General features: G+C 41.5%; 1 protein-coding gene and 1 long non-coding RNA gene across 4 annotated transcripts in view; one reads left to right on the top strand and one right to left on the bottom strand.

Annotated features, from left to right (window-relative positions):
• Window positions 1-16,884, top strand: part of LOC105467426 (Enah/Vasp-like) — a 174,940-nt gene that overhangs the window by 71,464 nt on the left and 86,592 nt on the right. The gene's annotated exons all lie outside the window — the stretch shown is intronic.
• On the bottom strand, window positions 8,203-16,369 carry LOC105467425 (uncharacterized). The gene is made up of 4 exons (XR_011625555.1): window positions 16,040-16,369; window positions 15,852-15,925; window positions 12,869-12,983; window positions 8,203-8,380 (listed from the first exon to the last, which is right to left on the bottom strand). It is a non-coding gene; the product is annotated as an uncharacterized lncRNA (long non-coding RNA).

Below are 16,884 nucleotides of genomic sequence, written 5' to 3'. Positions count from 1 at the left end.
CCTCTGAGAGCTCATAGCATAAAGACAGACCTGGAAATAGACCATTGTAATTACAGTGTGACCCAAGGAGTGCCACAGGCAGACCTGGGGTGTGTGTGGGTATCTAATTCCCTGGTCCAGGCTTCTTGGAGAAGACCAAGCCTAAACCGTCTCTACACATCAGCTGGAGGTAACCTATGCAGGGGTGGTCCCTGCTGCCTGAGTGGACAGTGAGAAATAGCATGGAGTGTTTCAGCAATGAGCTCCCCAGGATAGCTTGGATGTAAGAGTTGAAGCAGGCCCACTTTGGTGGGGGTTTGGAGGGGGGACCATGGAGCATCTTTATACCACTTTCCTACTGGGAACAGTGCAGTGAGCCATGATTGCACCACTGTACTCCAGCGTGGATGACAGAGCAAGACCCTATAATAAATAAATAAATAAATAAATAAATAAATACTGGAGTGAAAGCTAGGCATAGAGACAATAAAAGGAGGGAGTGCCTAGTTATAGCTAGTGTGTTGTTAAATGCTGCCAGAGGGGTTGGTAAGCCTGGTGATGTAGTTAAGGCAGCCACCTCACTCCCCTCTGCAGTTGGGAGCCACTGCTCTATAATACAATAACAGTGATGATAAAAATAATGCCCACTTTGTGGAATTGTTTTGAGTATTAAATAAAAGAGTGTGTGATATTTTCCAGAAGCTAGTGCATAACTCCTACTCCTGCCTTAATCCTCTGTTCCTGGCACCTCTTCCTGGTCATCTTTTTAAGTGTCCAGAGTAAGCCAAGGGCCCTCCTGTGCTCTCACATCCGCTGCTCTTGCCTCGTTATCACGCCTGCTACACTTTATCAGACATCTGAGTGTCTTCTTGAGGGCCAGGACTGCATTATGTTTACTTCCTATCCTTGGTGTTTAGCATGAGCATGTCACGTAATAGGTGCCCAATACATGTTTGTTAGGTGAAGAACTCTCTCGTGTAGGTCACAGTGATTTTCAGTCTGCAAAGCACTTCTCATATCCTCGGTCTCATTTGATCCCCACCAGCACTCAGTCAAGTTGAAAGGACAGGATTAATCTTCCATTTTGTCAGTGAACACACATTCAGAGAGGTAGAGCTAGGACTGTCAGCCGTGCTGACTTCTGCTGTACCACACTACCCATTTGAGGCGCTATTGATAAACTACAGCATTATTGTTTTTTTCATCTCTGTCCTGCCCTGGGCAGATCAGTAAAGCTAAATCAGCCAGTGGTGTTTGTTCTCCCTGGGTGTCTGTGTTTGTGCTTAATGGGCAGAATGAATTATGGAATGAATCAATGAATTCTTGGAATGCTCTGAGACCTGTGGGCACTGATGATTGTAAGTAGTCTTGACAACTTTTTCCTCCAGCCATGTCCTGCATCTCATGAAAGCCAGGTTTATTTCTAGCCTAATTAGAGCAGTAGGTCACCCAGAACAGCTCAGAGCAGAAATAAAATCTTCAGAAGAGACCTGTTTGATTTGATTTGATTTTTCCCCATTTTGTCACTGAAAAAAAAGTGTTGAAATTTCAAATCGTAGGATTACTTTCTCTGTAAAGGCCTCTGAGATAGCCAAATGATAAGAAGAACTCGGGAGACAGTGTATTATACTTACTGAGTCAGCATCCTTAATGAGGAAATCCAAGATACTCCAGTGAGCATTTCCTTCCAGTGTCATGTCGGCATTTAAAAAGTTTTGAATTTTGGAGTATTCTGAATTTCAGATTTTTGGATTAAGGATACTCAGCCTCACACATACAATGAGTATATATGAGGCTTAGGTCATTGAAGAAGGCATTGGGTTATTCTTTAACAAACACAGCGTTGATTAAGAATTTTGACAAATAGACCAGGTGAGGTGTCTCACACCTGTAATCCCAACTCTTTGGGAGACCCAGGCGGGCAGATCACTTGATCTCACGAGTTCAACACCAGCCTATCTGACATGGTGAAACCCTGCCTCTACAAAAAATACAAAAATTAGCTGCGTGTGTTGGCCCTTGCCTGTAATCCCAGCTACTCGGGAGTCTGAGGTGGGAGGGTCGCTTGAGCCTGGGAGGTAGAGGTTGCAGTGAGCCAAGATGATGCCAGTGCACTCCAGCCTGGGCAATAGAGCTAGACCTTCCTCGCCCCGCCTCGCCAATAAAAAGAATTTTGACAAATAATGGAAAGGAGGCCTGAACTAAACATCAGAAGGGTTGATTTCTTTTTTCTTTTTTTTTTTTCCTTTGAGACGGAGTCTCGCTCTGTCGCCCAGGCTGGAGTGCAGTGGCGCGAACTCGCCTCACTGCAACCTCTGCCTCCCAGGTTCACGCCATTCTCCTGCCTCAGACTCCCGAGTAGCTGGGGCTACAGGCGCCCACCACTGCGCCCGGCTAATTTTTTTGTATTTCTAGTAGAGATGGGGTTTCACTGTGTTAGCCAGGATGGTCTTGATCTCCTGACATCCTGATCCGCCCACCTCAGCCTCCCAGAGTGCTGGGATTACAGGCGTGAGCCACTGCGCCCAACAGGAGGGTTGGTTTCTAAACTCAGTTTAGCAGCCAGTATTTTGAGACCTTGGACAGATCTCTTTTTTTGTTTTACATGACCCCAGTTTCTTCATGAAGTCATTACACCAAGGACAGAAACTGTCCTTGGCTTTAATTTGAAAACAATCAGAGCTCAGAGTCAAAGCAAGTCCTTTGATCCAGTCTCTTACCTAAAGTAGATGGGTGCTGTATAGTACCATTGGCTAGATGGTCAATGTCAAACCAAAATAGTTTTCCTGTAGCTTCCCCCTCTGAAAGCAGGAAGCATAGCCTATCTATCTCTGGACTCCCTGTACCCAAGCACCAGTGCCTGGTCCTAGTCATTGGTCAGAGTCATCTCCCTAGGGATCACACAGAAGGATTTGTTCTTTCCACTGAGCTCCATTGCACAGGTCCAGAGCCAGAGCTCACACTCTCCTTTCATCTCTCCAGGACAGAAGCTTTCCTCAGCCAGTTGTCAGATGTTATGATTTCTGTTTGCCTCATTATCTTAGTTACCATCAAGGAATGCTTCCAGGTTGGCAGTGCCTTGTTTATATTGCAATATCAAAAACTCATCTAAATACTTCATTTATGTAGCCTGGGTTACACATTCCGCAACCTATATCACAGAATAAACCAGGTCCCCAACCACTGTTCATTATTCAGATTCTGAGTTAGCCTGGTGTTTTTACAAGATACCTTATGGAGAGATTGGACACATGGGTAGAAAGTCCACAAATAGGTCCTGACAAAAATGCCAAGTGATGTTTGACAAAGGTAAAAAGTCCATTCAGTGAGAAAGTATAGCTTTTTCAGCAAATGGTGCTGGAACAGTTAGACACCCTTATGCAAAAAGAAGTGAATTTTGACCTAATCCTCACACATTATACAAAAGTTACTTCAAAATGGTTCATAAATATAAATATAAAATATAAAACTATAAAGCTTGAGACAATCTTCATGACCTGGAATTTAGGGAAGAGGTTCTTAGACATGACAGCAAAAGCACCATCCGTAAAAGAAAAAGGAGAAGTTGGACTTCATCAAATTAAATTTCATCAAAAAGATACATTTTCACTTCATCAGAATTAAAAACTATTATTCTGTGAAAGATAATTTTATAAGAATGAAAAGACAAGAGACAGACTTGGAAATAATATTTACAAATACAAAGGGTTTGTCTTCAGAATGTATGAAGAACTCTCAAAACTTAACTGTAAGAAAGTAATTCAGTTTTTTCAATTGGGCAAAAGACAGACACTTCACCAAAGAGGATATACAGATGGCAAATAAGCACGAGAGAAGATGCACAACATCATTAATCATTAGAGAGATGCAGGTTAAAATTAGGATATCATATGCACTTACTAGAGTGACTAAGATGAAATACTGACAGTGCCTTGGGGGTGCAGAGCAGCAACTCTCCTACACTGCCAGAAGGAATTCAAAATGGCCCAGCTACTCTGGAAAGCAGTTTGGCAGTTCCTCATAAAGTTTTACATACAGTTAACATATAACCCAGCAATCCTACATAGTCACCCTATGGAAATGAAAACTTTCATGACCATTGCCAAAAACTGTGAACAACCCAAATTGTCGTTCGATTAAATGGATAAACAACTTGTAATACATACGTACAACAGAACACGACTCTGCATTTAAAAAAAAAAAAGGAGCTAATTATTATTATTTTTTTTTTTTTTTGAGACGGAGTCTCGCTCTGTCGCCCAGGCTGGAGTGCAGTGGCCAGATCTTAGCTCACTGCAAGCTCCGCCTCCCGGGTTTACACCATTCTCCTGCCTCAGCCTCCCGAGTAGCTGGGACTACAGGCACCCGCCGCCTTACCTGGCTGGTTTTTTTTTTTGGTATTTTTTAGCAGAGATGGGGTTTCACCATGTTAGCCAGGGTGGTCTCAGTCTCCTGACCTCGTGATCCGCCCGTCTCGGCCTCCCGAAGTGCTGGGATTACAGGCTTGAGCCACCTCGCCCATCCGGGAGCTAATTATTAATAACACAGCAGCTCAAATGAATCTCAAAGGCATTACACTGAGTAAAGGAGGCCTAAGAAGTCATAAAAGGCTACATGTTACATGATTTATTAACATGACATTTTCCTAAAGACAAAACTATTGAGAGGGAGAACAGATCAGTGGTTGCTGGGAATTGGTGGGGGTGGGTATGACTACAAAGGGAGAGCTGGGGGAGCTTGGGAGTTATGGCACTCTTCTGCCTTCTGATTGTGGTGGTGGTTACATCACCAATCTATACAGGTGTTACATTCGTGGAAATGAAATAGAAGCAAAACCAAACCAAGCAAAAAGGTCTGAAAAACAAAAACTCTAGTAATTTAAGTGAAGTAGTTTTGCATTATTTGATTTGTAATTAACCAAGTCTAGCTAATGTGTCCTATTTTTCTTTAAATGTTCTTTAAAACCACTGGAAATCATTGAAAGGAAGCAGAAGATTTGGAAACTTCTAGCTTGGGAAATAAACGGTTCTCAGGTCCAGTTCGTAGGCTTGCGTCAAAGTGTGTGAGCGTCGTTCAAGTTCACAGGAATTGCCTGGAAGCCGAAGAGCACATGTATTGCAACTGCTGTATTCTAGGGAGGCCTTTTTTGCCAGAAGTGCCCTTGCTTCGTTTTATGTCTTTTTACTCTCTGGACAGCTGAAATAACTTGAGAATCATCACCCTGGATGCAGTCCTTTCTACTGAGTATTGTTTCTGATGTGAGTCAGAATGATGGGATGGTTTTCTTCAACAGTCTCAAAATTCTCCTGTTACTTCATAACCCAGTTGGAAGCATTTATATTTTCAGTCTGCATTTGGGGCATTTTTAAACAATAGCTTTATTGAGATATAATTTACATACCATAAAATTCACGCCTTGAAAGTATACAACTCAGTTGTTTTTAGTATATTCACAGAGTTTTGCAACAATCACGACAATTAATTGTAGAACGTTTTTATCACCCTAAAAGTAGATTCAACCCACTAGCAGTCAGTCTCCCATCTCCCGCAGCCTCTCCTCACCAGCCCTAGGCAACCCCAATCTACTTTTTTCTCTATGGATTTGCCCCTTTTGAACATATCGTATGCATGGAATCAGACAATATGTGATTTTTGTGATTGATTTCTTTCACTTAGCCTGATGTTTCCAAGGTTCATCCATGTTATAGCATGTTTGCATCACTTTTTGAGCCGTTAAGTTGCACAAGTTTTCTGGCCTCTTTACAAAGCAGGATTTACGTTAGTCGATCCTCGCTCAAGGGGACACAGGTATAAAGGAAGCAACAGTGGACTACCATAAATGAGGATTGTAAATCCCCCAACTCCCACCCTCTAAAAACATTTTTTTCCAGTGTTAACAGTGGTTATCTTTGGGGAAGAAAGGATCGGGGAAAGGAGAGGAGCTTTAATTTACCTTCTGTATCTTCCTGTACTTTGAGTTTTCTATCTTTAAACATATATAACTTTAAAAGAAATGTCAACAGGAGATATCTCAGTGGGGAGCTAACGTGTCCTTGCTTTTTAAAAATGTGTGTGTTTTAAAAAATATTTAATTCATATTTTAACAATATTTGCTACAAGTGTTTATTTCTCTCCATAATGCTATATTATTTGTGTATGAGCTCATGATTTTTTTTTTTTTTTTTTGAGATTGGGTCTCACTCTGTCCGCCAGGCTGAAGTGAAGTGGTTAAGATCGTAGCTCACTGCAGCCTCAACCTCCCAGGCTCAAGCAGTACTCCCGCCTCAGCTTCTTAAGTAGTTAGGACTACAGGCAGGCACCACCACGCCCAACTAATTAAAAAAAAAAATTAAGGAATGGGGGTCTCACTGTGTTGCCCAGGCTCGTCTCGAACTCCTGGCCTCAAGTGATCCACCTGCCTCAGCCTCCCAAAGTGCTGGGATTACAAGCGTGAGCCACTGCACCCAGCCTTATTATTTTTACTAGCATACAGTAGTTCCCCCGCCTCATCCATGGTTTTGCTTTTCACTGTTTCAGTTACCTGAGATCAACTTTGTTCCAGAAAAATTCAATGACAAGTTCTAGAAATAATTGTAAATTTTAAATTGTAGGCCATTCTGAGTAGCATGATGAAACCTTGCACTGTCCTGCTCCGTCCTGACTGGACATGGATCATCTCTTTGTCCAGCCTATCCACGCTGTCCACACTACCTGCTTGTCAGTCACTTAGCAGCTTATCAGATCTACTCTTGCCTATGGTGTATACATAGGGTTCAGTACTGTCATGGTTCCAGGCATCCACTGGGGGCCTTGGAACATGTATCCCCATGGATGAAGGTGACTTCTGTATAATCTTCTTCTGGTTTCTTAATCTCTTTTCCTTCTTAAATTCTATTTGTCTGATATTAAAATTGCTAACGTAATTTTCTTTTTACTTATAACAGCGTTATAACTTTTCTATTTCTTTATTTTCAGTGTTGAAGCATTCATTGGTTTTAGCTATCTTGTGTAGACTTCGTAACTCTGGTTCTTGTTTTTTATTCAATCTAACAATTCCTGTCTCTTGGCCAGTAATTGTAACCTGTTTATAGTGTGGTCATTGCTGTTATATTAGCACAGCAGTCTTCAAACTGGGGCATGTTTATTCCTGGGGGTACATAAAGACTTCCTGGGGGTAAATTGGCAAGGGAGCCAATTCCCTGATTTCTCACTTCCGTGTATATTCCAGGCCAGTGTTGATCTGTTAGGAAATGTGCCTGCGTGCTGCTGCTCCTTTCTCCCATCAGCTTTCGTGTTTCTCCTCTCAGTGTACAGAAGACAGACACATCACCGACCCCTTCCACAGTTTACAATGCGTCCTTAGCTTACCTCAGGACATAATACCTCGGTGAACCAAACAGAAATAATTTGAGAACTCGTTGGCCCTAAAAGAGAGTCTCATAAAAGCAAAGCAAAGAAGGTCTCTGTGAAAAATAACAGAAGGGCAGGTCTTTTCTCTTCCAGGCTACCAACTCATGGCGCATCCCCATGCCTTACCTATCTGGTAGTTGGTTTTAAAACTAAGAATCTCGAAGTGCTGTGCTTTCACTGTGATGTGTAGAGCATGTTTGAGTTGAAAATAAGGTCAAACTTTTTCTGACGGAAAGTAAATCTGATTCGCCTGAATGGTTGACAGAGCAGACAGGCTTTGCCAATTATGTTTTATGTCAGACCTTTTTTGTAAATTCTGAAACAGCTTACACTTACATATTAAATTGCATTTATAAATGTAATATATTTAACACATGCATGTCATATATAATGTTTCTAAATATTATATCTTTTTGCAGCCATTTAAATTTATCTTGAAAAATTGGTGTCACCTTAAAAATATGCAGGAGGGGCCAGGCACGGTGGCTCATATCTGTAATCCCAGTACTTTGGGAGGCCAAGGCAGGAAGATTGCTTGAGCCCAGGAGTTCAAGACCAGCCTGGGCAACATGGTGAAACCCTGTCACTAACCAAAAATACAAAAATTAGCTGGGCATGGTGGTGTGTACCTGTAGCCCCAGCTATTTGGGAGGCTGAGGTGGAGAATTGCTTGAACCCAGGAGGCAGAGGTTGCAGTGAGCAGAGATTGCACCACTGCACTCCAGCCTGGGCAACAGCAGGAGACCCTGTCTCAAAAAAAAAAAAAAAATGCAAGATATACAGATTTTCTAAATACTTTTAGAAGGTATGTGTATTAGTCTGCGTGGGCTGCTGTAGCAAAATATCATAGACTAGGTGGTTTAAACAAGACATTTATTTTCTCACAGTTCTGGAGGCTGGGAAGTCCAAGATCAAGATGCCCATCAGTTCAGTTTGTGGCAAGGACCCTTTTCCTGGCTTGCAGATGGCCACCTTCTTGCAGTGCACTCACCTGGCAGAGAGAAAAAGAGAGAGTGCACATGAGAGCATGCACATGTTCTGGCATCTCTTCATACAGAAACACTAATCCTATCAATCAGGGCCCTACCCTTAGGAGCTCATGTCACCTTAATTGACTTTCTGTAGGCCCTGTCTCCAGTTGAGGGTTAGGGCTTCAACATATGAATTTTGGGGGACACAGTCCATAGCAGTACACAAGCAAAAAATAAAAATAAAAAATAAAGATCAACATGCTTTTATTACTGCTGTCTTATTCTATATTTTCTATTTTTTATGCTTTTTCTCCTTGTTTTTTCTCGTTTCGCCTTCTGATGGATATATTACATTTCTTCAGTTGAGTGAGAAACTATAGGTTCTATTTTTATTCTCCTCATGGCTACTCCTCCCTTAGTGTGACCCATGCTTATACTTATTTTTCTTTATCGTCGTTTTAAAGCTTGTCAGTGTCTGCAGCTTCCGTCAGTCTTTAATGTACTCTTACCGCCTTCTGTTCTTCATAGAATAACACCCTATACGTATACAAAAGTTGCTGTGTCGAATTTTTGAGCAAAGTTATGGATATTTTACTTAAAAATAGTCATTGATTATTGTTGCTTATTCAAACATCATTAAACCTTAGGCAATAAGAAACTTCATGAGATTTTTGTTTTAATGTGAATGTACTAAACACCACTGGATTGCACACTGTAAAATTGTGGCTGTGTAACCACTATCTTTATCTAGTTTTTATATATTTTTATCACCCAGATTTAAGCTATTCTCCCACCCCAGCCTCCTGAGTAGCTGGGACTATAGGCACATGCTACTGCACCCATGTTTTTTTTGTATTTTTTGGTAAAGACAAGGTTTCACCATGTTGCCCAGACTGGTCTCAGACTCCTGGGCTCAAGCAATCCTGCCTCAGCTTCCCAAAGTGCTGAGATTACAGGTGTGAGCCACCGTGCCCAGCTCCTCTTGCATAGTTCTTTTTATCACAAAAAGAAGTTCCATATTGATTAGTCTGTTCCTTCACTTCGTATCAATCATTTTTTTTGTATTTTATGATGTTTTGACATCCTTTTTTTTTTTTTTTTTGAGACAGAGTCTGGTTATGTCACCAGGCTGGAGTGCAGTAGCACGATCACGATCCCAGCTCACTGCAACCTCCGCCTCCCAGGTTCAAGCGATTCTCCCGCCTCAGCCTCCCGAGTAGCTGGGATTACAGGCATGTGCCACCAAGCCCAGCTAACTTTTGTATTTTTAGTAGAGACGGGGTTTCACCATGTTGGCCAGGATGGTCTCGATCTCCTGACCTCATGATCTGCCCTCCTCGGCCTCCCAAAGTGCTGGGAATACAGGAGTGAGCCACTGTGCCCAACGTTTTGACATCTTTATGGGGCCTTGTTGGCTGGGGAAGAGACTACCCCTCCCAGGGTTAGCTAATTCCTAGAGACAATAAGAAGAAGCTTTTGTTGGTGAGTTTGTCTTTCATATACAAACCAACCAATCCTGAGTCCATACCCCAGCCACTTTCTTTATCTGATGCTCACACACCAAGCCAATATTTCTCCTGCTCTAAATCAACCCAGAGCCAGGTTCCAGACAGCTAGGGACACCTCGTAGGCCCCAAAGCCTGCTAGAATTATTCAGTTGTAGCCTTTTCTAAGCCATTTATCCTGCCTGCCTTGCCTTCCCTATGGAAGCCCCAATAAGGGCTGTGGCCTGTGCCTTCCCCTTGCTCCTGTCTCCTTATTGACTCTGGTGCTTCCCCCGTGGCCCTGAATGTTGTGCTGTGCCTCTTATTTTGTGGGGGAACTGTGAATGACATTAAACTTTTCTTTCAATGGCACTGACCTCTTTGTGTCATTCTCAGTGACCTTTATAAATTAAGACCCAGGCACACATCCCCTGTCACCAGCCTGTGACAACCACTAATCTGTGTCCTGGCCAGGCACAGTGGCTCATGTCTGTAATCCCAGCACTTTGGAAGGCCAAGGCGGGCAGATCACCTGAGGTCAGGAGTTCAAGACCAGCCTGACCAAAATGGTGAAACCCCATCTCCACTAAAAATACAAATTAGCTGGCCCTGGTGGCACATGCCTGTAATCCCAGCTACCTGGGAGGCCGAGTCAGGAGAATTGCTTGAACCTGGGATGGGGAGGTTGCAGTGAGCTGAGATCGCAGCATTGCGCTCCAGCTTGGGCCACAAGAGTGAGACTCCTTCTAAAAAAAAAAAAAAATCTGTATCCTGTCTCTTTAAATCTGCCTATTCTGAGTATCATATAAATATAGTCATATAACATGTGACCTTTCGTGTCTCACGTTTTTCTCTGCACATAATGTTTCCTAAGGTCTGTCTGTTGTAGCGTGTGTCAGTACCTCATTCCCTCTTCATGGCTTAAAAATATTCAGTTGGATGCTCCCACGTGTCATAGCCTGCTATTTATTCCTAGGGGTAAATTTTCTTTTTGCTAGAATATATACAGTGAAATTTTTCCAAAGAAGGTCTGTACCTGTAAAACTTTCTGAAATCTTGTATACCTAAAAATATATTTCTTTCTTCCTTGCATGTATATGATACTTTAGATTGGTATGGAATGAAATGTAAGGTTCAAAAATTTGTTTCCTCCAGCATTCTGAAGATAATACCTCATTGTTTTACCCTAGTTGAGGTGAAGAAGTCTGGTCTGATTTTTGTTCCTTTGTAGGTGACTTGGTTTTATGTGGAAAGCTTTTAGAATTGTCTCTGTCTCTGCTGTTATTAGATACCGTAATTGGTGTTTGTGTCTGTATGTGTACATGCACGTTGTTTTCTTTTTCTTTTTCTTTTTTTTTTTTTTTGAGATGGCGTCTTGCTCTGTCACCAGGCTGGTGTCAATGGCTCGATCTTGGCTTACCACAACCTCCGCCTCCTGGGTTCAAGCCGTTCTTCTGTCTCAGCATCCTGCGTAGCTTGGATTACAGGCATGCGCCACCAAACCCTGCTAATTTTTGTATTTTTAGTAGAGACGGGGTTTCACCATGTTGGTCAGGCTGGTCTTGAACTTGTGACCTCGTGATCCGCCCACCTCGGCCTCCCAAAAGTGCTGGCATTACAGGCGTGATGCGCCCGGCCCACCCCTTTCAGTCTGAGCTCTTACATCTTTCTTGAATTCTACAAAATTTTCTGTCATTTCACTTCTCTCTCTCTTTTTTTTTGCTTCTGAGATGCCTTTTACACAGAAATTGATACTTCTGTCCTCCCTGTCCCTTTTTCCCTACCTGATGTTTTAGGGTCAACTCTTTGACCCGATTCTCAGTTTCTCATCTTTGCTGCTTCTGCTGAGCATATTTGTTGAGTTCTCTATTTCAGCAATTATATTTTTATACTAAAAAAAAGTGCTTGGTTGTTCTTCCTTATGGCTTATTCTCACTTAATGTTTTAAGTATCTTCCCTTGTGTCTCCAAAGACATTTATTATACTTACTGGATTTTAAAATTCTATTTCCCATGGTAGAGGTTGCTTCATTTGTTATCTGTCTTTTAAGTTTTTCTTTTATGGTACTTGCGTTTCTCTGAGACGTTACAATTTTCTTCTGGGAATTAGTAATGATTTCCTTAGAATATTCGGTTTCCTTGGCTGGCATATATGGTCTACTTCTGCTGCAGATGAGTTTAACCAGGAGTGTGGTTGAAAGGGAGTACCTCAGGGCAGGGTGGCCTGGTATCAGAGGCTAGACTCAGCAAACTCTAGGCTTGAAAACACAAGGCCCGATCTGTCCCCTTTTTATACCACTAGTAATTCGTGCACTTCTTGAGTCCCAGTCCTTTCAGGCAAAATAGCTTAACAAAGATTCTGAACACACACCATGTACCAAGAATTGTGCTGCCCACAATTGATTATAAAAGATAAATAAGAAATGATAGTCGCTTCCTAAAGGGGTAATGCTCTGTGACCACTAAATTGATAAAATTACAAAATACAGAAGTAGCACCGTGCAGGAATAATTTTCTCTATCCTGGGGGCTCAGTAAACACTTCATTAAAGAAGATATAGGCAAATTGGATCTTGAAGGACAAACCCAAGTTTGCCTGTAGATGGGGTAAGAAGTCATTTCAGGAGGTGAGGACAGCTGTGTTTACAAGGCACAGGAGCCTGAACCACCAGGGCGTGTACTGGAAACTAGATTTCCCATTCCAGGAGTCTGGTGGTGGGATTTTACCTTTCCCCTTTACTTCTCCCTTTATATGATGAAAGATGTATGTGGAGAAATATTATATGTAGCATAGTGTCCTCAGGAACACAAGTCCACGGAAGTCTAAGGTCACAGATACTGGTGAAGAGCCATATTACAGTCCCCCTAAGAGATTGCTCAGCTGACATCGGAGTTTCTTTATTTGGCCATTTACGCTTTCTTTCCAGATGCTGTAACTCTGGAAATGAAACATTTTCTGATGACAGGTCTCAGATCATCAGAAAGATTATTTGGAGTTGTTTTTTGTTTTTTGTTTTTTTTTTTACCTGAGTTGTTTGTTCTTCATGTCTTCCCTCTGGTATGATAAACATTTGGACTTCACAGAGCAGGCAGGCTTAGGCAGGCCCTATCAGCAAGAGCTGAAACTGAACTGTGAGTGAACTGGAAAGGAAAAGGCACTTTAGCGTCTTGTGGCTGGCTGAGCTTTTTTAGTGTAAACTTTTTAAAGAAATGTCTCTCAGGCAAAGTAGTTGAGAATAATAGAATCTCTGGCAGATCCAATTTCCATTTTGGTTTTTGGAGTGATAGTTGAGGTTCCAGGAGTCAACTGATGATAGCACATATAAAATATTATATTTTAAAAGCCTACTGCAGCATTGTTAATAGGATTTCATAATCCTTTGTACATAATCCTTTGTACTCAAAACACCCTGCCTTCTTAACACAAATTCTCATGAAATGTCAGTATTATACAAACATAATTCATTTCTGGTTAGTGAAGGACCCTTTCATTCACAAACATCCCAATGAGAAAGAAAGAGAAGTGAGATTAGTCTGTTTACAGAAAAGAAAATTAAAACCCACAGAAGAAAGTTGACTTTCCCAAGTCACCACAGCAAGTTTTTGAACTAGATCTCCTAAGTAGAGTGTCTTCTAGTATAGCTCTATGATTTATTTTCAGCCCACTCTGCTTTCTGTTGGGGTCTGGATACATGGAAAGCACATCTTTTAATTCAGGTCAACACAGTTGTTGTTTATTGAGCATTTACTGTGTTCAAAATCCAAAGCCAAATGCCTTAGGATTTAATATCAATATCCTGTATGAGTTGATGCCCTTCTTCCTCATTAATTAATTAATTTATTCGTCCATGCATAGTTATTCATACAATCACCACTTACACTGTACCTGCTACCTAAGCAGTATACCAGGTGCTGAGTGCAATTCATGGTGTCACATTATAAGATGCTACCTTAAACAGGATATGTTTCTTAACTTGCTCACTAAATTGCTTCACAAGTGTCAGCAGTTCCTATTCCATCTTTCCAACATTTTCTGTTGCCCTGACATGGTCGATTTAGGAATTGGTACCATACCTGTAGTACATAGTTATTTATAAGATCATTTTTTTTCATCGGACCTGGAGACACCAGGGTCAAAGTAGAGACCTGAATGCCCAGGAACGTACAGCATGTCAATAACAAAGCAAGGGCTAGAATCCCTGTCTCATAGCACCCTGCTCAGAAAGCTTGCCACATTTTTTGCTGCTTTTCATAATTCTTCTCAATGCTTTATTAAAGCTAGATGATAGAGTTAAAATAATAGCCCCAGAAGGTTCACTCTTACGTGTTACCTACCTAGTGAAACCGATAAAAGGTAGTAGTAACATGTGAAGGACAGAGGAAACGAGGGGTGAAACTGAAAGACACTTCTCACAGAGAAGATGTTTACTCTTAGGCTAGCATCTTCAGAAAATGAGAAAGAATACCCTTTTGTAGTTTAATAATCATAATTGACTTCTGCTTCTGGCCATGGCAGAATAATGGTAATGACTTGCTCTCTTGACAAAACTACGAAACTGTGTAAAATATGTGAAGCAACTGAATATAAAAAGGGTACTGAGATTCATGGAAGATATTAAATCCCTGCCATTTTCAGACTTTGGACAGACAGGATAGGACTTTGATTTTTGAGAGAGGAAACGCCATGAGAAGCCCCTGGCTTTCTGCCTGCAGTTACCATCTAGTCTCGGCATGGAGTGGTGGAGCCCAAATGGAAGGGTGATTTTAGTCAGCTGGGGGCAGACATTAGAATTCTATGCCACTGAAATAGTTGGAGTTTGCAAGGCAAGGAACTAGAGAAATGGAAGCCCTGTGATGGGGCAAAGACAGCAGAGTTCTTTGTAAGGATTCTAGTTGGATTGTTGGCTGAGAGCTGGGTGTGCATGTGCAGAGTGAGACTCTTCATGAGGCCTGGCAGAGATCACCTGCTGTAGGGCTAAGAACCCAATGATGATGCCAGAGGTCATTCAGTTCTGGGAGATGTTGCAGATCCAGCTTAACCTGAATGAAGAAACTTCCCTGAACACCTCAGGCATTCAGTTGAGATCCCAGAACGTCACACCTTAGAAGTAGGACTGTGCTCTTGAGTCAGATGCGGGTGGGGGGTGGGGGGTGGAGTTGGGGGGTTGTTTAGGGGAGGCACACCCCTAAGGCTAAGTTCAAAATGGAAATAGAACTGAAGAAAGGTTTGAGCCAAGCTTGGTAGCACCAAAAGGATCTGCCAGTAATCTCCCTGACTACCAGAACAGACTTTACATCTTTAAAGAAAGATAGCATAATCCAGACTTTCTGCAATGTATCATACTGTATCTAACATACAATCATAAGTTAGTGGACATACAGAGTCAGAAAATGTGACATATACTTAAGGGGAAGAAAGCAGTCAGTAGACCCTGAAATGCTCCTGAAGTTGGAACAAACAGGCAAGTTCTTCAAGTTACCCATAATAAATATGTTCACAGACTTTAATAAAAGGTGGATAAAGTGAACAAACAGGAAATCCCAACAGAGAAATGGAAATTATAAAAAACTTGCCCATTGAAAATTCTACTACTGGAAATGAAATGAAAAATTTACTGGATGAGACTAAAAGTGGATCAGAGGTCCAGAAGAAAGGGTAGTGGACTTGGAGATGGATCAATAGATATCTAGTCTGAAAAATGGGAAAATATTTTAAAAAGAATTACCAGTGCCTTGTGATAATATCAGGAGGTCTACATACATGTACTTGGAGTGCCAGAGGAAGAGGAGAAAGAGAATGAGGCAGAAGAAAAATAATTGAGGAAATAATGACTAAAATTTCCCAAATTTGGTGAAAAACCTTAAATTACATACCTAAGAATCTCAATGAAACCCTAGCAAAATCAATGCAAAAAGAACCACACCTAAACCCATCACAGTCACACTGCTGAAAACGAAAGAAAAAGAAAATATTAAAAATGACCAAAGGAAAAGGGATCCATTACGTACATTGTATGTGAATGATGGCTGACTTCTCAGAAACCGTGGAGGCCAGAAGACAGTGAAACAATACCTTTAAAGTGCTGAAAGACAAAAAAACCCTCAGTATTCTCTATTCGCAAAAAGTGCTTTGAGGCTTGAAGACAAAGATGTTTTTCAGATAAAAGAAAAGTAAGAGAATTTTATTGCCAACTTACCTGTTGTACAAAAAATGCTCAAGGAGGCCGGGCACAGTAGCTCACGCCTATAATCCCAGCCCTTTGGGAGGCCGAGGTGAGCGAATCCCTTGAATCCAGGAGTTTGAGACCAGCCAGGGCAACATGGTGAAACCGTTCTCTACTAAAAATACAAAAATTAGCCAGGCATGGTGGCGCATACCTTTAGACCCAGCTACTCAGACGGCAGGAGGCAGGAGAATCATTTGAGCCTGGGAAGCAGAGGTTTCAGTGAGCCGAGATCACACCACACCAGTGTACTCCAGCTTGGGTGACAGAGCAAGACCCTGTCTCAAAAAAACAAAAAGAAATTCTAAAGGAAGTTCCTCAGGCTGAAAAAAAAAAAAAAAAAAAAAAAAAACAGGAAATTCAGATGTTCGGGGATGGATAAAGATTACTGGAAAAGAGAAATATATGAGTAAACATAAAGACTTTTATTTCTTCAATACACACACACATATGTACACACACATGACTCTTGAACAATCCAGGGGTTAGGGTGCTGGCCCCTCACACAGTTAAAAATCCACCTAAAACTTGCATCCCCTAAAATTTAACTGCTAAGAGCCTATTGTTGACAGGAAGCCTTACCAATAACATAAGCAGTTGGTTAATACATACTTTGTTATTATATGTATTACACACTGTATTCTTATAATTAAGCTAGGGAAAAATTTTATTAAAATCATAAGTGAAAATATATTTTAATTAGTTTCACTAGTAATTAATTGGAAATGGATTATCTTAAAGTTCTTCATCTTTGTCATCTTCACACTGAGTAGGCTGAGGAGGAAGAGGAAAAGGAGGGGTTGGTCTTGCTGTCTCAG

Source organism: Macaca nemestrina, chromosome 7 (assembly GCF_043159975.1).
Source record: "Macaca nemestrina isolate mMacNem1 chromosome 7, mMacNem.hap1, whole genome shotgun sequence".
Taxonomy (NCBI): Eukaryota; Metazoa; Chordata; class Mammalia; order Primates; family Cercopithecidae; genus Macaca; species Macaca nemestrina.
This window is presented reverse-complemented; position numbering and strand designations above follow the sequence as displayed.